General features: G+C 47.3%; 1 protein-coding gene across 3 annotated transcripts in view; it reads left to right on the top strand.

Moving 5' to 3' along the window:
* Window positions 1-25,073, top strand: part of GNB2 (G protein subunit beta 2) — a 161,102-nt gene that overhangs the window by 17,726 nt on the left and 118,303 nt on the right. Inside the window, exon 1 of one of the 3 annotated variants that reach the window (XM_069215626.1) lies at window positions 18,772-18,906. The exons of 1 other annotated variant lie outside the window; for it this stretch is intronic. The gene's annotated coding sequence lies outside the window, so the exon portion shown is untranslated. Of the gene's footprint in view, window positions 1-18,771; window positions 18,907-19,092; window positions 19,458-25,073 lie in introns of those variants that run through there. One more of the 3 variants, XM_069215624.1, reaches the window with a different exon arrangement.

The following is a 25,073-nucleotide window of genomic DNA, read 5'->3' as shown; positions in this document are numbered from 1 at the left end:
AGATCTCCACATTTGTGGTCCTAGACCTTATTGGGCCATGATTAAAGCTTTACTTGGTTAGTCAAACAAGTCAGTCCACCATCTGTTTGCTGTGAAATCTGAGAGCAACAGATGCAGGCCTGTTTGTGTTATGTAAAACTGAGTCAAAATCTATGCAAAGTGGCTAAACGGTGAGAAGGCAAATCCTGGCCAAGGTTCACCAGCTGCTTGTCATTTACACTGGATCCTTACGGATTACGCTGCGAGGTGTGTGGGCTTGGGAAATGTTGTCTCCTAGAGCTCTTCCTTCTGTCATCCTTCACCGCAGACCCCGTCTTTGTCTCAATTCTTCAGATGGATTCATCGTTGAGTTTGATCCCATTCAATGCTGTGTCCTAATTCAATCTTCAACCTGCTCCGTTTCCAGACGCTGGCTCGTCATTGTTTCTGCTCCACAACTCTCGAGGCTCCTGGGCGCCTTATGTCAGTGAAACCCTCTGTGAAGACCGTGGAAAAGCTCTCTGAGCCACATGTCTCTTATTCTTGTGCAGTACCTTAACCAGGACTCCATGATGGAGGAAGAGGATTGCCAGCTCCGCTCCACCATTTCCCATCTTGGACTGCATGCAGTTCTGCACTCCACCTACCAGGATGCCCCTTCAGCCAAACTGCACTAATGTTGGTGCTGCCCTGCCCGGTCTGTGGTTTCATAGGAAGAGTATTAGTTTTTTATGCAAGTTATTTTTTTATTTAATTTGCGACATGTAAGGGGTTGCTTGTTTGTTTACCTTTTTTTGTAGAGCACATCACTCATTCCTCTAGCACTGAAATCACTGAGAGCTTGAATGTACAAGGCATGTATTATAAGGGTAGGGTTAGTGTTTTTGGAGGGGGATTTATCTAGAAAAGGTCGGGTTTTTACATGCTTTCTTAAGGTGGTGTGGTCCTCCGTAAGACGGATGTTGAGGGGCAGTAAGGCTAGAATCTGAGATCTCAAATCTCGGATGGTTTATAGAGTTTTACTTTTGAGCCAAGTATCAATGGGCCAGAGTTGTAAAGTACCTTGTGCAGTGACAGAGGATTTTAAACTTTGTTTTTTTGCATATAGGCAGCCAATGAAGTGTTTTTAGATATGCTGAGGCTGAGTTGAATCTACCTTTATTGGAAATAAGTCTGACTGCTGCATTTTGGACTACCTGGAGGCGGGAGAATAAATAATCTGCCATTCCTACATAAAGCCCACTCCCGTAGTTCATTTGATTTAGGAGATTGCTTTTTTGTTAGTTGGATATTAAATTAATGGGTAACCTGCTATCCCCAAACTCTTGTCAAAATGCAGTGCTGTGTTGTCTGTTGGTGCTTTTCTGCACCTAAACTGATTTAGAAAAGACGATTAACAGTCACGAGCGCCAGGCCCATGACGTACCATTGCTTGTGATCAGTGGTAAGTTGCCCAACGTTTGAACCGGGCATCATGTGCTTAGAGGCAGATTTATATTTTTGGTACATTAGGACACTTAAAACTCGGGGTGGGGGCATGAGAAGGGGTGAACAGTCAGTCTATGGGTGTTGCGTACCCGAAGGTAGCACATATTGGAAAACCAAGGTTTCAAGGCCATTTAGGGAGCCAGACGGTGGCTGGGCACTTGGCATAAGTTGTCGACTTTTGCAGATGAACAAATGCATTTTACAGGTGTGCTACACTAAATGTGAAGAAAAAATACCACACAAACCAATGTGTAGAGTTCAAGGCATTCGCGGAGAAGGGTACTGAAGGGAAAGTTTTATAAAGAACATATATATATTTTTTTTTTACTGGAAAAAAAAAAAGTTACAGAGACGTTATGGTTAGGAAACATAATTTAAAAAACCAGAAATTCACTTACAGTTAGGATCTGAATTTACTCACACAAAACCATGGAAATTCACTGAAAAAAATAAAGGTTACACGGATGTTATAGTTAGGAAATAGAATTTAAAAAATCATTGAAGAAATTGTTATAGTTTGCATCTGGGTTTACTTTGCACAAAACCACAGAAATTAAGCAGTTACAGTTAGCTCAAGTAACTATAACTTGTGGCCCAAGGTAAATATAACTCTCACCCCGCCATGCACAGTTTTCTCCTAAATAATTTTACTGCAAATTTTAAGTTGATATTATTAATGATATCAAAGATGTCTTGAGTGATGTAATATGTGGAGTAATTAGCAGTGCATGGTGAGTGCGCAAAAACAAACAGATATTTCCTGGTGTGGGCAATCTGGGGCACAGCAGGAGCTGGCCCTGGAGGGTGGCGGTTGCCAGGGCCATGTATGGCTCTACAACTAGAGCCGACAGTAGGTAGTTTTAGTTAGGACTGGGATCACCCTCCTAAGGCTTGTGGTAGCCCTAGGGATGAACACCTCCCTGGGCACATCATGGTAAATAAATGTGGGGTGGGCCTGCACGCCCCCTGCAACCATGGGGACTTTCGCCTTCCCGGGGCTAAGCATGCAATTATTGCATGGGGGGAGGGTGTGGATGGCTCCTGTGGATGGGTCCCCGAAGCTGAATTAAATTAATGAAGGACATCTGTTGTGGACCCCCAGGGACCACTACCTCTCCAGTATATATATATATATATATATATATATATATACCGGCCACATGGAAGTCCCTTGCACTTGAAGCAAAAGGTTGTGCAGCTGCATAGTTTGTTGTTCTTTTGAAAATCTCATGATTTCACATTATAAAAGGTAGGTGGGAGATCTTCCATATTATATATTTTTTTTTTGCCTTAGATGATGAACTTAGGGTAAAGCTTGCCAACAATGTTAAATTACAACATTTCAACACTTTTTTTAAATGTAGCTTTCTCAAACATAACACTAGGCTGGAGTAACAATAAATAAGCCTTCTGAAATGCTCTGAGAATTCTCTAAATATTGTAGGACTGAAGTTGGAATAGTAAATTCGCTTTTCCTGCCTCCACAAAATCCTCTGCTGCTCAAAGGGCACTTGTGAAGGCGAGACACTCAAGGCTATGCAACCTTCTAGGATGTTGTGTGTCTAAGGAGTCAGTCTTTTTCAGGGCTTAATTTGAGGAGGTGATGGGTCATCCATTTTATTCAGAATTTGTGAGATTTGTGAGTGGACGGCGCTCTCATGTGAAGGAAGTTACTCTCAGGCTACTTTTGCTAGTGTAGAAGTGGGAGTAGGGGATGGAGTTTCTTTCTTCTCAGAGGTTATGACGGCCTGTGTCGCCGGATCAGATATGGTTTGGGACCACCACCATCCTTCTCTCTTTGATGATTTAAATGTGGTCCATTGGGTAGGGTGATGAGACCCAGTCTTTAAGTTGGGTTTGTGGTGTGTGCCATGCCAATATAGGGAGCTCTTGGATAATGAGGGCAATGAATGGGGTTGCCTTTCTACTTGGGTCCCCAAGCCACATGTTGGTGGATGTAGGAAGAGGTGGCTCAGACAGATGGAACCCCACTTGTTTTATTTTGATTGTTCGGCTCTTAGAGGTCCATGGCCGGAAAAGGAAACAGATGTGAAGCGTAGCTGCTCTCTAGGCCTTCCTGTTTCCTGGAGATGAGGCTGAACAGATGAGTGGTTTCCTGTTATTTTTAGGACTGGAGATTGAAGGGACTGCTGGCCACCCATGTCCATCCCCGTCCAACCTTGAGCCCAGCTGGCCAAGCCTTTTAAATCCATTCCAGTCATCCACAGAGCAGGGCAACAAGTCCCACATTGCTTTGGGGTGAGAACCACATGCGTCACTAGGTTGACACAATCCGAATCATGAGGCCCAGTTTCACGCCATTTCTCTGTCTGCGGCAGAACTAGGGAGTGTTTGGTTTCCATTGGGCAGCATTTGCACCCTAGTAATAACTGTTATTAATTTTGGCCCCAACACTTCTGCTGGAAGCTTGATCCGTTGCAGGCCGCCCCTGGGCCTTGGATGTGATTGGTTCTACCCCCTGTCTCCTTACTGCTTTCTGGGACAGCAGTGGTACATATCCAGGAGGGAGTCCATCCTGGCTTAGAGGAGGGTCTGCCCATCAGAATTATGAAGGGGCACTGGGTCAGCCGTGGACCCAAGAACCCCCTTAGCACAATTTGGGCAAATTAGTAGATGGGACCACATTCAAGCACAGTGCCCTGTTCAGGCCCGCTCTACTGAACATAGCATGGCTTTTTTCTCCAATGTGTTTGTGGATCGAATAACTTAATAACTGTAACTGTCTGGCTCAGTTGGCCTTTCCAGACTTCCTCCCCATCCTCTTTTAACCTTGATGCGCTCCCTTCTTTCAGTAACCCACAGAGATGACGAAGTGGTCAAAAAGGAAAAATAACCAAGGAGATGGAAGACAGACTAACAGCAGGCGAGAACATGGTGTAGTTTCTGGAGCCCTTTTGTAGTTGTAAGACCTTTGTGGTTTCCAGGATGATTGTGTAGTGTGGTTCTGGAGCACTGCTGACCTCTACTGGCCATTCCAGGAACATTCCATGAGGCCCCGCCTCCACTGCTGCCGTCATTAAAATACGCCACTAAGAGACAGTGAGCCTAACAAGTGGTGCCATAGAGGGAGTGAGTGGTGCTGTCCTTGTCTGATTTGGCTAGGTAAAACGAAGAGGCTACATGCCATTCTTGTGCCCACTGAAGTGCTCATCCAGGCTAGTTGCAGGAGTACCCTTTGTCCTAAGGTGCTAGTCCCCACTAGGCACTGGAGTACATTTTGTCCTAAGCTGCCCAGCCACATTATATGCTGGTGCATCCCTTGTTCAATGGTGCCCATCCACGCTAGATGCCCAAGTACACTTTGTCCTAGGGTGCCCAAGTACGCTTTGTCCTAAGGTGCCCATCCATGCTACACGCTGGAGTACACTTTGTCCTAAGATGCCCCTCCACGCTAGGCGCTAGAGTACACTTTGTCCTGAGGTACCCATCCACACTATACGCTAGAGTACGCTTTGTCCTACGGTGTCCATCCACGCTAGCTGCTGGTGCACACTTTATCCTAAGGTGGCTATCCACGCTAGGAGCTGGAGTACACTTTGCCCTAAGGTGCCCATCGATGCTAGGGGCTGGAGTACACTTTGTTCCAAGGTGCCCATCTATGCTAGGTGCTGAAGTACACTATGGCCTAGGGTGGCCATCCACGCTAGATGCTGGAGTACACTTTGTCCTAAAGTGCCTATCCATGCTAGGCGCTGGAGTACATTTTGTCCTTAGATGCCCATCCACCCTGTACGCTGGAGTACTCGTTGGCCTAAGGTGCTCATCCACGCTATATGCTGGAGCACACTTTGTCCTAAGGTGCCAATTCACGCTAGATGCTGGAGTACACTTTGTCTTAAGGTGCCCATCCGCGCTATACACTGAAGTATACTTTGTCCTGAAGTGCCCATCCATGCTATACACTGGAGTACACTTTTTCCGAAGGTGCCCATCCATGTTAGATGCTGAAGTACACTTTGTCTTAAGGGGCCCATCTACACTAGATGCTGGAGTACATTTTGGCCTGAGGTGCCCATCCATGCTATATGCTGGAGTACACTCTGTCCTAAGGTGCCAATTTGCCCTAGACCCAGGAGTACACTTTGTCCTGAAGTGCCCATCCATGACAGATGCTAGAGTACACTTTGTCTTAAGATGCCAATCAACGATAGACCCTGGAGTACACTTTGTCCTGAAGTGCCAATCAACACTAGAGGCTGGAGTACACTTTTTCCCAAGGTGCCATCCATGCTAGGCACTGGAGTTCACTTTGTCCTAAGGTGCCCATCCATGATAGGCACTGGAGTTCACTTTGTTCTAAGGTGCCTATTCATGCTAGGCACTGGATTACACTGACCTGCAGTACCCATCCATGCTATATGCTTGAGAACACTGTCATCTATATTGCTCATGCTGGCGAGGCACTAGTGTAGTTTCAACTGTAGAGCTCACGTTGGCTAAGCACTGGAGTACTGTTTCACCTGTGGTGCTCATCCAGGCTAGGCGCTGGAGTTCACTTCTGCCTGTTGAGTTCATCCAAGCATTGAGGTACGCTTTTTTGCCTATGGCGCATCTACAGTGCTTATCCATGCTAGGCGCTAGAGTAGACTTTAATCTGGAGTACCCATCCAGACTAGGTGTTGGAGTACACTTGAGCCTGTGGTGATCACCCAGGCTTCGTACTGGAGTACACTTTTGCCTTCTGTGTTTCTCCTGCCCTGCGGTACCCATCAAGGTGCTGGAGTACACATTCTCCTACGGTGCTGATCAGGCTAAGTGCTAGAATACAGTTTCACCTATGGTGCTCATCCAGGCGCTGGTGTACACTTGAGCCTGTGGTGCCTATGGTGCCTATGCAGGCATGGAGAACACTTTCTTCTGCAGTGCTCACCCATCCAGGCACTGGAGTACACATTCTCCTATGGTGCTCATCCAGGCTAGGCGCTAGAATAGAGTTTCGCTTGTGGTGCTCATCGAGGCGCTGATGTACACTTGATTGTGTGGTGCCTATGCAGGCGCTGTGTACACTTTCTCCTGCAGTGCTCACCCAGGATAGGCACTGAAGTACACTTTTGCCTTTAGTGTTCCTCCTGCCCTGCTGTGCCCATCCAGTCGCTGGAGTACACAGTCTCCCACGGTGCTTATCCAGGCTAGGCGCTAGAATACACTTTCACCTATGGTGCTCATCCAGGCACTGGTGAACACTGGAGCCTGTGGTGCCTATGCAGGGGTTGGAGTACCCTTTGTCCTGTAGTGCTCTCGCTGGCTAGGCACTGGAGTAGTTTCACCTATAGTGCTCACGCTGGCTAGGCGCTGGAGTAAACGTTCACCTGCGGTGCTCGCCAGGCGCTGGAGTTCATTTTTGCCTGTGGGGTTCATCCAGTGCAAAAAGAACAGTTGATGGACGGAATGCAGAACAAATCAGATATTCACCCTCAGTCACAGATCTGGAGTTAATCCATCAGTTTTTTTGCTCACCATGCCATTCCAGTTTGGACACAGCCATATGCAAATCATTCTTGACCTGTTTCCCATGGGAATAGCCCGAACTGCCACACCAGGTCCTCTGTGGACCAGAAACAAGCATCCTGGGCCCGTTTTAGAGTATCACCCTGCATCAGACAGGACAGCTTGAATCTGGTGGCATAGTGAGCACAGGACCCACGTCTGGGCATACCCTTCCCATTTGGGATGACAAATGCAAAAAGGACAGTTGATGGACGGAATGCAGACTAAATCAAACATTCAGCCCCAGTCACAGATCTGGGTTTAATCCATCACTTTTTTTGCTCACCAAGCCATTCCATTTTGGACCCGGACATATGCACATTAGTCTTGACCCTGTTCCCCATAGGAACAGTCCAGCACGAACTGTCAGACCAGGTCCTCCCTGGGCCAGAAACAAGCATCCTGGAACCGGTTTCAGAATATCATCCTTCTTCAGCCAGACCGGGGGGGGAGGGTTCATACAGGCATTGAGGTACACTTTCGCCTACAATGTACCTCCAGTGCTTATCCAAGCTAGGTGCTGGAGTACACCTTCATCTGGAGTACCCAACCAGGCTAGGCACCGTAGTACAATAGAGCCTGTGGTTGTCACTGAGCCTACGCGCTGGAGTACACTTTTGCCTGCAGTGTTCTTCCTACTGTTCAGTGTCATTCCAGGTGCTGTAGTACACATTCTCCTATGGAGCTCATCCAGGCTAGGTGCTAGAATACAGTTTCACCTGTGGTGCTCACCCAGGCTAGGCGCTGGAGTTCACCTTCGCTTGCGGTATCCACCCAGGCTAGGCGCTGGAGTTAATTTTCGCTTGTGGTGCTGATGTAGGTGTTGCAGAACACTTTCACCTGTTTCGCTCATCCAGGCTCTGGAGTACACTTTGGCCTGCGGTGCTCACCCAGACTAGGTGCTGGAGTACACTTTGGCCTGCGGTGCTCACCCAGGCTAGGTGCTGGAGTACACTTTCGCCTGCGATGTTTCTCCTGCCCTGCGGTGCCCACCCAGTCGCTGGAGTACACATTCTTCTACGGTGCCCATCCAGGGTAGGTATTGCAAAACAGTTTTACCTGTGGTGCTCACCCAGGCGCTGGTGTACACTTGAGCCTATTGTGTCTATGCAGGCATTGGTTTACACTTTCTCCTGCAGTGCTCACCCAGGCTAGGCACTGGAGTAAATTTTTGCCTGTGGTTTTCCTCCTGCCCTGTGGTGCCCATCCAGGCACTGGAGTACACATTCTCCTACGGTGCTTACCCAGGCTAGGCGCTGGAGTACACTTTCGATGCGGTATCCACCCAGGCTAGGAGCCGGAGTTATCTGTCGCCTGTGTTGCTCATGTAGGTGTTGGACAATACTTTCTCTGCGGTGCTCACCCAGACTAGGTGCTGGAGTACACTTTCGCCTGCAGTGTGCGCCAGGCGCTGGAGTTAACTTCTGCCTGTAGGGTTCATCCGGGCGTTGAGTTACACTTTGGCCTATGGTGTACCTCTGGTGTTTATCCACGCCAGGCGGTGGAGTAGACTTCCACCTGGAGAACCCAACCAGACTAAATGCTGGAGTACATTTGACCTGTGGTTGTCACTGAGGCTACGCGCTGGAGTACACTTTGGCTTGTGGTGCTCCTCCAAGTGCTGGAGTACACTCTCACCTGCGGAGCTCCTCCTGGCCTGTAGTGCCCCGCCGGCGCTACAGTACACTTTTGCTTGTGGTGCCCCTCCAGATGCTAGAGTACATCTTCTCCTCTGGTGTTTCACCAGGCGCTAGAGTACACTTTCGCTTGCGGTGCTCCTCCTGGCCTGTGGTGCCACTCCAGGCGCTAAATTACCCTTTCGCCTGAGGAGCTCCTCCTGGCCTGTTGTGCCCCTCCAGGCGCTAGGGTACACCTTCTCCTGTTGTGCCCCTCCAGGAGCTAGAGTACACTTCTGCCCTGATCTCTAGTCCTCCGGCCTGACCTCCCAACAGCTGCTTCCTGAAACCTCTTCCTCTTTGGGTGAAGTTGTAGTGTTTTCTTTGCGTGAACGCTTTAGGGAAGTGCACAGCTGGTGGTGTCTGGAGACACTCCTGGGAGCGTCGCCTGACCTCGGGGTGAGATCAGGGCTGCCAGCACCAAACCCACTTCAGAAATGGGACTCGGGGTGTGCGTCTAAACATCTCCCAACTTTAGAAAGGAGGGACACTGCCCCCCGAGACTGAAACCACGGCGCTCCAACCTCTACTACCCCATTTCAGGTATCACCTGGATCAGCAGGAATGATTCTGGCTTCTGCTTGACCTTGGAGTGATTTCACCTAAAAAAAAATCTGCATTTCTCCGTGCCTCCCTACGCACACCGCATCCACCGTCTGTCTAATGCTGGATTTTCCCTCCTTGGTTTAGTGAAGGGGGACACGCAAACATCTTACCAGGCAGTACGTTTGCTCTGTCGTGTCACTGAGGGCGAAGTGATGCCAGTAGGGGGGCTGCCTGGGGGTGGGCTGCAGCCCCTCGGTAAGGTGGGTGTAGAGGAAACGTATTGTATACGTCTAGTGGGTGAATTGCACTGTGTGAATCAATTACATCTGGGATTAATCCCAGATTCTCCACTTAACCAAATTGTGTGATCATAGGCAATTGTTTTATTTCACTTTCCCTCCTTTTTTCCATTATCACTTATAAGAGGATCTCAAAATATGACTTTAAGATGTGCGCTGCACAAAACCTGTGTTTTGATTTAATAAAGTATAAAGTTGTTCCTGTATAGCAGGAATCCAGGTCACCCAGAGGGTGCAGATAACCACTGACTTACCTCTTAGTTCCCCATTGCTATTGTTGTTGGGGTGAGATGAAGAATTACTATTTCTCAGTGCATGTTTGAAAACTATCACTTAACAAAAAACACTTCACAGTTCGCTGATATAATCTGATGTGGTAAGGTAAAGGGTTTTGCATGTTAATTAAATGCACTTTTTGAATGTTGAAGAGATGTTATCATATATTTACACTATTCCTGCAAGATGTCTTGGAGACTAAAGGTGTTCCCTAAGTTAAGCGGTGCAGGATCCTCTTCAATTAAACTTTAAATAAATGACTGCCTGTTAATTTAATATATTATTAATGTTAGGATCAGCGGAGTAAACAGCAGCCCAGTGCCGGGTGGCCCCCGGGCAGTACTTTGAGTATCAGTGGTGTAATGTAATTATTGGGGTTTACCATTAGAAAATAGGGGTCTCGATATTCAGGACCACAGGAAACAAAATGCGTGATTCGCATTTTTTTGGACTCTTGATCAGCGGTGGCGGCCGCAAATGTCAAGAGAGGAGGTGGAAGGGGCGGCGAGGATGGCAGAAAACAAGAAAGATAAATACAAATTAAAAAATGTACCTTTTTCGCCGTTCCTGCTGCCTTGCTCCTCTTCTGGTGTCCCAGCATAAACTGGGACACAAGCACAGGCTCCCCAGCAATCCCGGCGCTGCTTTCATGCAAAATCCAGCATGAAAGCAGCTTCCGGATTGGTCTGAGTGGCAGTGACTGCCGCTCAGACACTGCCCTGGGGTCTGTGCTGTTTCTCCAAACCGGCTGTTGTACACAGCAGGGCTGGAGAAAACTACATGTGCGTTTGTGTATGTCTGGCCTGAGATGGCCGGCCAAAAACACATGCACACTTAGGTCCACTCTTCCCACCTCCTGTGGTTCAGCCCCGCCCCTCCCTGCACTGCTGGCTGAGCCAGCAGATGAAAATTAAAACAATAGTGTAACTATTTTATTTTTCATCTCTTGGCCAGGGGGGGGTTATGCTCCCCCCCCCCCCCCCCCCTCCTCCCTGCCCCACCACTGCGGAGGAGCCGCCCCTGCTCTTGATGGAAAGTACTTGTCAGGGTCACAAAGTACAAATATTTATTTGTGGTTGTGGGGTCAGAACTGGACCTCTCAGTATTAAGTGGCCAGAAGGTCAGGAAATACCTGATTCCATTAGAGGAACATGATTGTTAATTCACTAACACGAGAGACATGTAATACAACATAACAGACCATCGTACCCTCACCAGCGATGCCCACCGGTGCAACCAACACAATGCCAAAGCTGGCACAAGTAGCATTGATTCATTTAGCAACTCCACAAACCACACCAGAAAAAACTGCATTCTGTACAACCAGAAGAACTGATGGCAAAGTACCTCTCAAAGATTGACAAACAACGTCCCCATAGTGTCACATGCCCAGCACGTTGGCAGGATAAAACCCGATGTCTTTGTACCACTCCCCTTCCAGCCTATGATACTACAGAGCACCCCACATCTCATCTGATGTAGCAAGTTATGGGCAGTGGTTCTGTTCCAACAGTGCGGAACCAAATCAGTGCACCTTACGAATACTCCTACATTAACACGTACGCTATTTTATTTTATTTTATTAAAATCATTTATAGAGCTCACTGTCACCATACTGGTATCCTGGTGTTAAAGCCTCAGCCAAGACTGAAAAGAAAAACTCTGCAACTAAAAAATAGTACAAATCTAAAAGAGGTGGTTTAATTAGGAAAAAGCCAAGTTTTCAGGTCTTTTCTAAAGTGTAAAAGGTCAACCAGAGATCTATGGGAGGCGAGGAGCCAACTCCAGAGATGGGCTGCTCTAACCCTGAAAGCTTTCCCATCTTGTCTGGTCTTCCTGAATTTAGAAAGATAAATTTGGCTGTAGAGGAGCGGAGACACTTCCTAAAGGAGTATCTTATTCTATGCTGGTCCATGGCCCTGGAGAGCTTTAAAAACAATGCACAGCGATTTAAAAACTATTCTCTGTTGCAGCGGTAGCCAGTGAAGATCCTTCATTGCGAGGTTAGACTTCTCACCTGGCAGTCACATCAGACCAAGCCAACTAATATGGTCTCATAGTGCTCTAGTGGCACATCCGGGCCACCTCGGTGCAGCCTCTCCCCTGGTGTGCATGCACAGGGCACACATCAGGCAGCCCAGAGCTGTGCCAGTGCATGCCCAGGGCAGATGTGGACTATATAAATATTACGTAAAAGAGCACAACACACAAACAGCAACATGTTTCATCTGAAAGGGGATGTCCTTCCAAGTAGAATTTAGTGAGAAGTGCAAGATGTCAACCTTAAAAGCAGATGGACATTTTCTGTCGAGGACATGTGCTAGAGTCTTGGAAACAGGAAGCTGTCTCCCTGATTTTGAAAGTAACCAAAACATGCACTCTTCATTTGTAGACAAGGAGTAGGGAAGACGATTTAAACCTGTGTTTCATTTCCCAAGAATGCACGTATGGTGGACAGCAAGAAATGCCTCCAGCAAAAGGCTGCCCGGGTGGTCTTGTCTGTTCACGCTCCTGGCTGCTGCAGCCCTGGATGCTCTCAGCTCTTTAATGCCACCCATGTTTTTTGTACTTTCTCCTTGCCTTTCTCTCGTTTTCACTGCTTTTTCTTGGACCTGCAAGCACCTGGATACCCTGCCAGATGATTAGCCGCGGTTTACAAACTCTGATTGATTGACTGACATCTTATTCTCTGGCCAACCAGGACATGCTATGTATGGGTATTTGTACATCGGTATTGCACCCTTTAGTTGCTCCCTAGCTAGTAAACCTGGTCCACTCTTGTTTTGAAAACCCCTGGTTCTAGAACTATATCTGTGAGGCATCTAATCACCCTCTGCTCTAGACTGCATCTATTTAAGTTGTACAGTGAGTATTGCACCCTTTAGTTGCTCCCTAGCTAGTAAACCTGGTCCACTCTTGTTTTGAAAACCCCTGGTTCTAGAACTATATATGTGAGGCATCTAATCACCCTCTGCTCCAGACTGCATCTATTTAAGTTGTTGCATTTCTAGTCTTCTGGTGGAGACCTGACACTGTTTTTGCAGCTGTCTTCGTGGGTATATGTACCCTATCAGAATACTTTCGGAAAACATTGTCAGAACAGCATTCATTACTCCAGATCTCAATTTTAAAACTGCCCCTGAGGCCTGAAGAGACTACCTCAGATTAGGTCTCCGGCATTGAATCTAACGTCACATATGAGGACCAGACACCGTGCTGTAGTTGAGACCTTCAGTGCTGGGCTGAGCAGCCCCAGCTATTATCTTCAGGACTGGACATAATACCCCTGATAAGTCCTTCTGAACTGAGATGCAGTCTGTAGAACTGAACACAATACTCCAGTGAATGACCTAAAAGACCTGCTATGGCAAATTGCCCATTTCTACAATGTTTGCTTCCGCCACATCTTGGCATCTTTACAAAAACAAAAATATTGCCTTAAAAATACCAGCTTTATCCCAAATGGGTAGTACATTGCGGAACTTGTGGTACTTTCCAGTCCTCCACTCCCTCTTTTCAAAATCTGCTCACAATTCGATTTTCAACACGACTTTTGTGTTATATCTGAGAAGATTTGTGCTCTTTTTATTATTTTACAGTGAAGTCAATATGTGGCTAAGAAGTCAGGCTAGAAATAAACTATTTATTTATCCTTTTTATAGAATTTAAAATATACTACTGTTAATTCCCAAAGAAGATTTTTTAAATATCTTCCAAATCTAGGATTTATGTGAAAGGTTGAAATAGATGAAGGGATTCCAATGCATCAGATAACTGGGAAATTTTCTAGCCAAATGCTTGTTGTTCTAGCGTCCGGGTGCCAGTAAAATGTTCAAAATAAAGCAATCTTTGATCTTGATAAAAATTTGTATGATACGGACTGCAGGCTGATGAACACTAAGTCAATTGCTATAGAATTGTGGAGCAAGTCAGATGTGCAGGTGGATCTACTTACGAAGGCTGATTGACATACAACAAGGCACTGGGGCAAAGTTACAATACACCTGCTCACTCAATGTGGGGTGTGAGATATAAATCAGAAGGTGTTGGGACCAACTTTGCATGAGCCATCGTTACTTTCCACAATATCCAACAATACCGGATGGTTAGCGTCATTCGTTTTGCAGCTTACAAAAAAGGGGAAGAAGTGGCTCGGTCTCCTAGTAATAGTAAACATACTGTAAAAACGTAAACTGATCGCGAAAGATCTGCTTGCGTGTGTTGCCTCAGTAAGCTGTATACCGAGCAGGCTTTTTTGTCTCGATGTGGAAGCAGAAGTGGCGTAAAATTGGTAATGCCAATTACATATGTGAGATTTTAATGGAGAAGACGCACATTATAAGCAGGGCAACTGGAATTATGAGGCATGTGAGGGCCAAATTATGAGGCGGGGTTGAGTAAATTATGTGGCAAATTAAGTGGCGTAAGGCGGCACATTTAGTGATAGTTATTACTTCATTAATTTGACATTTTACACATGTGAACACTGTGCTGCATTGGTTTCACCTCATTAGTACCAGTTTAACACACAAGTTTGGCACTAAGCAACAGAAAGATGACCAGTCAACCTTTGCAAATGGCCTTCAACTGCACTGCAACATGTTGCTGTGTATTTTTTTTTTAACTAACTTTTGAATCGTTTGAGGTAGAACAAATAGTTTATTTGTATTAAAATCTGCAGATGAAGGATTATGTGGCGAGTGTGGCAAATCTATAATTATGCGAAAAACACTTCAGTCGCACAACTGCAGAATACCAGCGGCCATAATTATAGGTAGGCCTATCATTAACGTTTTATGTAAGTAACGGGTTAAGCTATTTATTTTCTCCATATTGCAGTTATCGCTGATGGAAAAACACATTATTCCAATTTGCCATGCGTCTATAGCTGGTCTCCCTAAACCAGAAGTGGCCTCTAGAACTGTTCAAAGTACTTCTAGTGTGGCTTCCAGAACTTCATACAATTCTCCAATTGTGCCCCCCTAAATGTTGATAATATTCCAGCTGTGTCCTCTAGATTGGCACTAAAATTCCGATGTGACCTTGACAGAGGGCACAATACTCCAGATGTGTTGTCCAGAATGAGACAAAATGCTCAAGGTGTACCTAGATTTGGAAGTCACAATACGCCAGATATGGCTTTCGGAATTAGACCAATAGTTTAGACGTGGCCTCAAGAAGTGACTCATTACTCCAGATAAAGCATAGAAATTACTTAAACAGTTGTGATTCAGTGGCAATTATTTCAGCATCTGAAAATTAGAAGTGGCCCAATTAAACTTGTCATTCACATGGAAGGCTTAAATAATCTTACAAGGAAGTACTCAAACTGTAGTTTGTCCTAGTTCTAAAACTTTCCACAGTCATTATTGCACTGTTATTTGAAAGCTTTAACAGAATAGTAGTGTGTTTAGAGCCGGAATTGAGTACTGATCATTTTATCCATTTAATTTCAGTAATACAATTTTAAAAAATTGCAAAGCCTGGGGAGCTTTATCCATATTTCTCCTACCTTTAGTGTAGTGATTCCCAGAACATTTTTGCTGTTTTATTAAGTGTGATAAGACATTGAAGATCATCTGTTTGACAAGATATTGTCAGTATTAAATGGCAACAGCGTTATCTTGGAGTCTTTTTGGGAGTGTTTTTTTATTTAAGTAATTGAAGTATGTGTCTGGTAATGTATCCTGTACATTATTTGTTGACGCGTAGTTGTGAACAAAGTAAACATAATCTCACTCAAGAGAACTGTACTCTTATCTAATTTAATGTTTTTTCTTGTCCGTGGCAGGCTTTAAACTACAGTCTTTCCTAGCTTTACTTAATAATCTCACTGTGATGTACTCGCCTTGGACTTGAAAATTTCATCTGCTGTTGTCTGCAGCTGTCTGTGTGATTTAAATTGTAGATTAAGGTGATTCTCAGGAGTAGTTCTCCCAGCTCAAGAACATGTGGTATCTAGACTCAGAAATCAAGTGAGACCCTTACTGTATGTTTCCTCAAGAAAACCATTTAGCCCAATGTTGTTTACTCTTAATGTGTTCTCTAGTTTCTCAGTGCTTGAATGCAATATGTGCTCCATTGTACTGAATTCTCTATTTTATGGGGGATTTGGGCACTATTGTTACTTTTAGATGAAGGCCGATCTGGAGGATCACCTTCTAGCATTTTACGTGTTTGGATCAGGAACTCCAGTTAAGTATTTAATAGGGATGTAATGAGCAAAATGCTTTGTAATGTTGACAAAATGGTGTTACTCAGCCTACTAAATCTACAGCATCTGCCGTGCACGGGAATACATTCACACTTAAAGTTCAAAATAGATTACCAGCTAAAAACATTCAAGTCCATGCAGCAACTTGTTAACCACGCTTTGTGCAGGACACACTAATAATGATGGCATAGGTAAATGTTTGCTATGTTTATGTGCATGTGTATATGTACACAAACAGTCATATACAACATTACATTATGGTATTGCCATTTACACAGTCTACTATATGTATGACCTAGTGATTGAATGCAGTGTGCAGTGCTGGGAAATAACTGCTAAGTTTGTACTGCAGAGCAAAAGAATGATTCTCCATATGGCAAGGATGGCTTTTTCGTCTGCTTTCACAGGATGTGTTCTGGAGAAGCTCTTGTGGGTTTACTTTTTTTTTTTGTTGTTTTAACCAGGGGTTTTCAGCAAGATGCTATGAGAGTCAGACTTTTGTCTGCTTTCTGTCCCCACCCTACAGTCTGCTTGGAGAGTCCTGCAAGAGAGTGCAGCCATCTGAAGGGTTAAAGAGTTCTCGGGCTGCATTTGTACTGCAAGTTCCTACCTCTAACCATTGAGTATAGATAGTGCCCAGCACACCCTTTGGTCATTTGTTCCTGCTGTGCATAAATCCCAGTGAGTGGAATAGCCACTCCTCTTGGTTCCTGCAGCACATGGGTCAGTAGTATCAAGAGCAGTGGGTTCCTTATAAACCTAGAAACATCTGACCATAGAGTAAAGCCAGTGTCCAGCACACCCCTTGTGTATTTATTACTGTTGTACATCAGTCTCAGAGACTGGAATAGCCACTGTTCTTGGTTCCTGCAGTAAATGTGAGGGTCCAAGGAACTGAAGTATCCAGACCTGTGGGTTGCTGCTAGTTCCTGCTTCTTACCATAGAGTAGACACAGTGGCCAGCACACCCCTTTTGTAGTCTTTCCTGCTGTGCATCAGTCCAAAAGAGTAGGATACCCATTCCTATGGGTTCCTTATAGGGCCTACAAACATCTCATCATAGAATAGAGGCACATACCTAGTACATTTGTTCCTGCTGTGCATCAGGCCCAGGGAATGGGATTGGCACTTCTATTGGTTCCTGCAGCACATGAAAAGTTCCAAGGACCTGGAGTATCCAGAGCAGCGGGTTCCTGCTAGTTCCTACCTTTCACCATAGAGTAGAGGCAGTGCCCAACACACTCCTTGTGCATTTGTTCCTGCTGTGCATCAGTCCCAGTGAATGGGATAGGCAGTTGTGTTGGCTCCTCCAGCACACGCAAGAGCCTGGAGTGTCCAGAGCAGTAGGTTTCTACTAGTTCCTAATTATCGCCATAGCGTAGAGACCTTGGCCAGCACACCCCTTTTGCAGTTGTTCCTGCAGTACACCAGTCCCAGGTAGTAGAATAACCACTCCTCTTGGTTCATGCAGTTCACGAAAGGGTCCAAGGGCCTGGAGTATCATGTTCAGTAGGTTCCTACCTCTCGCTACAGAGGAGAGATGCAGTATTCAGCACACCCCTTCTGAAGTTATTTCTGCTGTACATCACTCACAGGGAGTGGAATAGCCAATCCTGTTTGTTTCTGCTGCAGATGAAATGGTCGAAGTGTCAGGAGTATCCAGACTAGTAGGTTCTTTCTAGTTCCTACCTCTCACTATAGGGTAGAGGCAGTGCCCAGCACATTACTTTTGTGGTTGTGCCTGCTGTGCATCAGTCCCAGGCAGTAGGATAGTCACTTCTCTTGATTCCTGCAGAACATGCCAGGGTCCAAGGAGTTCCAAGCAAGACTCCAGAATGCAGCAGCCAGACTCATCCCAGACATCCACAGCCACATCTCCGCCCACCTTATAGAGACCTGCACTGGCTCCCCATCAATAAACTCATCACCTTCAAGCTCCTGACACATTAATACAAGGCCCTGAACAAAATTGGATAGGCCTACCTCTTCCAACGCTTATCTTTCTACATCGCCGTCAGACAACTCTGATCTTATCAACTTGCCCTCGCCGCCAGCCCTAGAATCAGGAAGAGCGCAGTGAGAGACTGATTCTTCTCCTACCTTGCAGCGCAGACCTGGAACACGCTACCAGTCCACCTCAAGCAGTCCCCTCGCTGAATCAGTTCAAGAATGACCTCAAGAGCTGGCTCTTAGACTGATCTGCTCCCACTTCGACAGCGCCTTGAGACCCCATGGGTGATATGCAGCGCTATATAAATTGCGGATAAAAGGAGCAGAAGTATCCAGGGCTAGTTCCTACAGCTTAACATAGAGGTGAGCCAGTGGGCAGCACACCCCTTCTGCAGTTGTTCTTGCTGTGCACCAGCCCAAGGCAAAGGGATGGGCACTTATTTTGGTTCCTGCAGCACTTATTTTGGTTCCTGCAGCACATGCAAGAGCCTGGAGTATCCAGACCCAAGGGTTCCTGCTAGGTCCTACCTCTAACCATAGAGTGGAGAGGCAGTGGCTAGCACGGCCCTTCTGCAGTTGTCCCCTCTATGGCTTTAGTCTCTGAAGTAAAACAAGGAAACAGCTCAACTTCCCAGCCAAGCCTCGGTCACGTGACCCCTGGAGCTTACGGGTTGTACTCCAGCCTCAACCAACGCTCGAGGGCGGGGAGGGCTTCCCTTTCTCCGTTGCAGAAGTGAAGGGGACGAGACGTTACAGAAGTGTAAATCTGATCAATGAGTCTAACAGGTTCAATTTAACCGAAACCTTCAGTCAGGAAGGACAGACACGATGAGCAGCACGCCCTCCCTCGCTCTATAGGAGTGGTACGACCCTCTCCTCAGCGCTGGGTGCGGCGGAGACGGTACCATCACAAGAGAAGAGGGGGGACGGGATAGAGGCGTGACCCAGCACACGCTTCGCGCAAAAAAAGGTGAAGAATTTCGACGGTAAATGTGAAATGGACGGGTCTCTGTCGGGCTGGGGTTATTGGTTTGAGCGAAGGCTCCGCGCCACCGTGTGAAGGGTTGCGCTGGGGCGAGCGCGCCCCCGTGGCGGTGGTGGTACGGTCCGGGGCGGGAGGGGGGTTGGGTGGGAAATGCCCGCCGCCTCCTCCTCTAGTCATTCTACCGAGGAGGCGCCGAGCAGGGATCCGGGCTTCGACGGGCGAGGAGCGGGGCGCGGGGGGTACGCACAACTGGACACCGACCCACCCTCAGGGACCGCGGGCACCCACGCCGCCCCTCCTCACTCCGCGGGGCGGGCTGCGCCCTACGATTCATTTCTCCATTTTTTTTTTTATTTGGAAAAGGTTGCATTTATAAAAAGGAAACCATTTTTGGGCGGTCGATTTATATATTTTTTGTGAGGTGGACCCATCCCCCCCTCCGCAGTCAGTTGGAATCGCCTGTACCGAAGGAGGAACGCGGCGGTCGCCGGTACCATTCCCTTCCCGCAGGGGGGGCGGCGGGATTCCCCCAGCAGGTACTCGCCTTTACTGTACGCTTGTGTGGGGGCGGGGGAGCGGAAGCTTGTACGATAGTGAAAAACAAAGAATCCGGGTGTTCCCCTTCGTGTTTAGGCTTCCCGGGTCCATTATTATTGGAACGTTTAGGAGGGTCCATCGCCACCCCCGCCTCGTGATTGGAACGCGCCGGCCCTGTTCGGGTCGCCCCAGCACCCGTGCTATCCTTGGGGCATGCCATCTTTGCATTGGGGGAGGCCCGGCGGTGGGGGGGATGTTGGGCCTGGTTAGCCCTGCAGGGTGTTTGGCCCGCCCATTGCCCCCACTCTATCGAGCCAGGCCTTTCCTGCATGGGGCTGGAGACCCCCTCTGCCCCTTGGGGCTGTGGCTGCAAGAATACTCTGACGGGACCACCCCTCCATTAATGAGCTGTCACGTGAGGGCTGCCCATCAGCGCCATTTCCGGGCTGTGGTAGGGGCTTGAACCCCCCCCCCCCCCCAGCACACACACCTACACACCCTGGACCCTCTGCAAGGGGCATCCATTTGAGCACCTCCTTTCTGCGACCTTCCTCATTATTTGCACCCAGTGACTTTTGTACCCCTGTTTGTTCTGTCTTGTGTCAGTGCATGCTTTACAAGGGGCTGCCCTCATTACTGTTTCATTACCTGTAAGGGGGCTTGACCTGTAACCTCATTGTTTATCCGTTTCTGACCTGTAAAGGGGGCTGGCAGTGGGATTTTCCTATTGTTATTTCAATGTCTTCTTGGAGCCAATAAAACCTCCTCCGGCTAACCCTCTTCCTCACCCCCGCGTCATATTCCATCTGCTGCAAGGTGCTTTCTACTCCAATTACTTTTTAAACGTGGCTAGATTGTAGATGGTTTGACCTCTCATTTCAACACCCTGCCTCGTAAGAAACTCCACTCACTGTATTTACTTCTTTGTAAGGGCGTCCTTCGTTTCATTGCAAGTTATCTGGTCATAACTACTCTGTGAGAGTTGAATTTCCCCTCCATCACTGGGAGAGAAGCCTGTCGTTGCAGCCATGACTTCACTACCAGCCCCATTAGGGATGAACGTGATTATTCTGTGCGGCTCCTGCCCTTCACACCCATTATCATTAAAACGTGCCTGTCCTGGGAGGAGGTCGCCTTTCCCTGTCTCCTGCAGGAGACTTGCCTCAAAGGATTTACATATATCCCTACTCGAATAGCCCCAACCCCTTTTTATTGGAACACAATTATTTTGTGGAGAAGTTTGATTTCTTCAGTATTTATTGGAGCATGCTTCTGCAGCAGTTGGGGCCCTCTCTGCCGCCTTCCGTTTGGGCCTTGTGTGTCCAGTGGGGCACTAGACACTGCATTTGCCACTGGACAATACCTGTTCTGCAGGGAGTAGGGATGGGGCTTCACACCTTTCATTTCTGTGGGACATGCCTTCCCTGTAGCAGCGTGACACAGTTGGGACAGAATTATCAGTGAAACGTGCATGCTCTCAAGTCTTTGCGCTCTTGTTTCAAGATGCCTTACCAGTTGCAGGGCTTCTCTCCCCCTATCCCATTGTAATTGCATCATGCCAGGCCCCGACACCCCATTACTCTACCTGTCCTGTGGGGCGCGGCAGCCACCCATCAGGATCCGTGTGTAATATATTGTCAGCTCCATGAAAACGTCCTTGGCACATGGGCAGCCTCGGTAACAGATATGGGTGTTGGCTGTGCACATTTTGGATCAGCTCCTCTACCATGGGATGTCTTGGGGTACCCCAGTTTACCCTGCATTGTTTTTATGCTCTCTGAATTGGCAACGCCCCCCGCACCATCTGCACCCCCTCTTCTTGATCCCCTTGTGATGTTCAGAAACGACCATGGGTCCAGAGTGGGGCGGATCTGAACGCCGCCCCTACATCTTTCCATTATTAGAAAGCATCTCCTTTAGTACCTCCCCAAACCTTATAATCGGTTTGTCGCAGAGCCCCTCCCACCCCTCGGGCCCCTGCGCCCGCATGTGGGAGGTGTACCCTGCAGTGGGGTCCTCTGTCCGGGTGGTGAGGCGAACCTAATCGCTCCCTCCATTCTTGGAAAGCATCCTCTTACATTGGTGTCACCAAACCATGATCTATTAGTCACAGAGGCACCCCTCTTCGGGGTTTTGGTGGTCTGCACCGAACATTCCCCCTCCCCCTTGAACGGCGACACTACGTCGAAACACCAAAGCAACCTTGCGTAAACCGGGTAGGAGGGGCAGGCACCCCCTCCTCCAGCCTGCTCTGTTCTTCGAAGGCATCCTCCTCGCCCTGCCTCCATCCGCCATGGAGACGTCGTGCTGCCTCTCCCACCACAACCTGGAGGGCCCCGAGGCCGCCGCATCGCTTTCCCGAATAAAACGCATTTGAATTTAGTGGTACCCTTGTGTCTTTGTACGGCCTCAGCCGCGCCCCCACGAATGCATCGCGTCTTATATATGAAGCGCTTTTCCCACCAAAACTGGTTGATGAGGAGCTAGTGACCTTCTTTACCGCCCCACCGCTTTCTAAAAAAAAAAAAAAAATGGTATTAAATTGTTCTCTCATGGTCTGCTCAGGGGATGCAAACCTCCTGCGCGTTGTACTTGTAATTATTAGAAGGTTGAACCGTCAGGGTGGATAAGTTCGGTTGCGTGGGTGGGCTGGAGAAACCATGATAAAAATGGAGCTTCCTCCTCCTCGCTGGTTTCCTGCGGTAGGTTAGGAAATGGATGCCGGCCCCGGCTCTGGGGGAGGGATGCGCCGGCCCCCTCTCCTCCCCGAGGCCACATGCATCTTTCCGTGTGTCGCCCCTTGCTGTCATTTTGCACATAGACGTTGGTCTTGCAGAAGGGACTCGAGGATTGAAGCTTTTGTTTAGGTGTACTATACCGCTGCAGAAACTGCTAAAAGCGTCTTCCAGAGACGCATAACCAAGCTTTCATTTCCATGGAAGAGTCGAGCTCAGGGCGACGCCTCTTGTCTCTTTATAAGAGACATGTTAAATTAGTGTAGGCGAGCAACTGAGGCCAGCCCCCGTCTTCACGGGTGCCTTTCCAGTGTTAATGCAGTATGTAGATTGCCTTTTAATACATGTATCGTGGCAAGAGCGCCTGTCCGTTGGGGCACTTTTGGGGTCCCTGATAGGGCCACTGCATGCTGACATAAAGGGGATTGTGTCAAACCATGCTCTTTTATCGCTGAAAATCTCAGTCAGTAGTGCCACCGAGATGGTCAATTTTGATACCTTTTAACATTGAACACTAGTGATTCCCTACCTTTAAGTGTTTTGTGGGGCGCTGGGAATGTCCCTGCGTTAAGGAGCAGTTCCTCTGTTATCTTCCCTTTGAAGCCATGTGGTCCTGGTTATGTGGGCAGTGGCAGAGATGCATGTCTATTGGGTATTGGACGCAAATAACGGATGTGGGTTCAGTCAGCTGTGGTCCTTAATGGGTCATTATTTATTGATAGAGCTGCACCCTGCCTTTGGGGTGTGTAGTTCTGTGTCTGGCCTATTTTTGGCCTTGGGTTTCACCTCCAGTGTCACATTTCTCGGGGAGCTTTTGAGCGAGAATTCTTCAAGGGTGGTGTGTGTGTGTTTTTTTTTTTTTTTTTTTTAAATATATGTTGGTAGCATTGTGCCTACCCTTACGAAGGGGTGTAAATACATATTTTGCTGGCCAACAGTGTGGTAATGGTAGCCAGAGTGGTGGAACGTTACTTTAGAATGGCACTGCGGTGAATAAAGTTGTAACTTTGTCAGGTCCCTTAATGATTTCTCTTATACAATTGATTTAATTTGTGTTTTTTAAATATGATTTTTTAGGTTTGCACGTGGGTTAGCTGTAATGAACAGGAGCCGTGTGTTGCTTTGTTAAGTTTCAGCAGCTTGTTATCTTGACTTCAGCCTGGTTTATCCTTATGTTCTTTTCTTCGTGTGGACTCTCGCGTGTGGAAGATCACACGTCACGCTCTCACCAGCACCTTCTGTTGACATTTTCTGATATGGCGATCCTTCCATAGTCTTGAAGCCACTTTCAAATGCTAGCAGAAAAACTCATGCAAACAACATTATTGCACAGTATGGGTGTGGTGCGGTTTGCATTCTATTCCAATTTGATAAGGTAGCATAACATGGAAAATGGCCCCTGTATTCTTCATACTGCACACGCCTCCACAAGGAACTTTCAGATATGAAAACTGTGGGATTTTGCCTGGAACGCATGATTTTAAAATCTGATCCAGATTTTACCAGTGGTACCTTCATGCACAGTGCTTTAAATGGAAATATAGAAGTGCAGGTAATCTCTATTTAGAGTAACTGTTTGCTCCTGAGAAGTGCCGGTACACATCCATTGTGTTGTATTACAGGAGTGATGAGAAGTGCAGGTACTCTCCCCTTCAAATTAAAGAAGTGCACGTACTCAGTACCGTACAGTACCTGCCCATTTAAAGCACTGTTCATGCTCCAAAATGGAATGGGGTTTCAGGGTATGGTGAAGGACTCCACCCTTACCCTGGAGTTGAGCCTGTCCTGTGGTTGAAAGCAGGATTTACTTAGGCTGCTTGAACCCCAGGCATGTTGGCCAGGTTCATCAGCGGGCAGTGCGCCTGCTCTGTTGCCAGCATTTGTATGTTACTTCTGCCTTCAGTATGCCCCTGGGGCGCTTTAATTCTGCCCCTATGAAGATTATGCATGAGCTGGCCGGCCACCCTTGGCCACGGATTGTTTTTTGGGACTAGGTTCTTCCTGCGGCCAATTTCTTGAGATTGGAGGTGGCTCTTCTGGGGCCGCTCCATTTTTCTCTATCTATTGAGAGGGACACATTTTTTTGCAACATTTGCATAGCGCTTCCTATAGCGATGCAAAGCACTGAACTGTCATCTGGTTCATGGGGTCCATTTAGGGATGTACAGTTGTGAAGTTGTTGACGTGTTTCTCCCATGGAATGTGTTGGTGTATGCAAGTATACATAATTAGTTTAGCGTTGTGTGTAAATATTTCCAGGAGTTATCTTTCTTTTTGCGTCAACCTTGAATGCTTCCGTGACTTCTCCTCCAGCTATCTTTCAATTGGCAGTTTTTTTTGTTTGTTTTTTTTAGTTTGTTTTTTCCTATGCCAGCCAATTGAGTACTGATTCAGGGGAGGGTGTATATCAACACACTCCCTGCACGTTTCTGTCTTAACTCGCCCTGGCTGTCTCAGTTTTTGAGTAGCATTTCTTTCACTTGATTGCCTCAGACGTACCTTAACTATTTTTTCTGCTGCTGCCCTTTATTTCCCAACCACATCACCTATCCTCACCCCGAAATCTACCTCTGACAACGACTCTTTGAAATGCCAAATCTCTTTCCAAACCCGCCTTCATTCCCTGCATGCCTTGCTGGAAAGGGCCCACTCAGATCGGCTGCTACACGTTGTTTACATGTCTCCACCCGGTTGCTACGTAACAACTGGTTTCAGTTTCAGAGTGTAGTAAAGTGAATGATGAAGAATTGTGCAAAATCCTGTGAATATTTGTCGCTTGCCAGTCCCAAGAACATGAATCAGCCTTCTGGGTAAAACTCGCCCCGGGTGTCCCTATGGCATTTTAGAAACTCTTGGTATGCTTGGGCAATCTGCTGCCCA

This window comes from Pleurodeles waltl, chromosome 12, assembly GCF_031143425.1.
Source record: "Pleurodeles waltl isolate 20211129_DDA chromosome 12, aPleWal1.hap1.20221129, whole genome shotgun sequence".
Taxonomy (NCBI): domain Eukaryota; kingdom Metazoa; phylum Chordata; class Amphibia; order Caudata; family Salamandridae; genus Pleurodeles; species Pleurodeles waltl.
The sequence above is the reverse complement of the archived record's forward strand: the minus strand, read 5'-3'. Positions and strand labels throughout refer to the sequence as shown.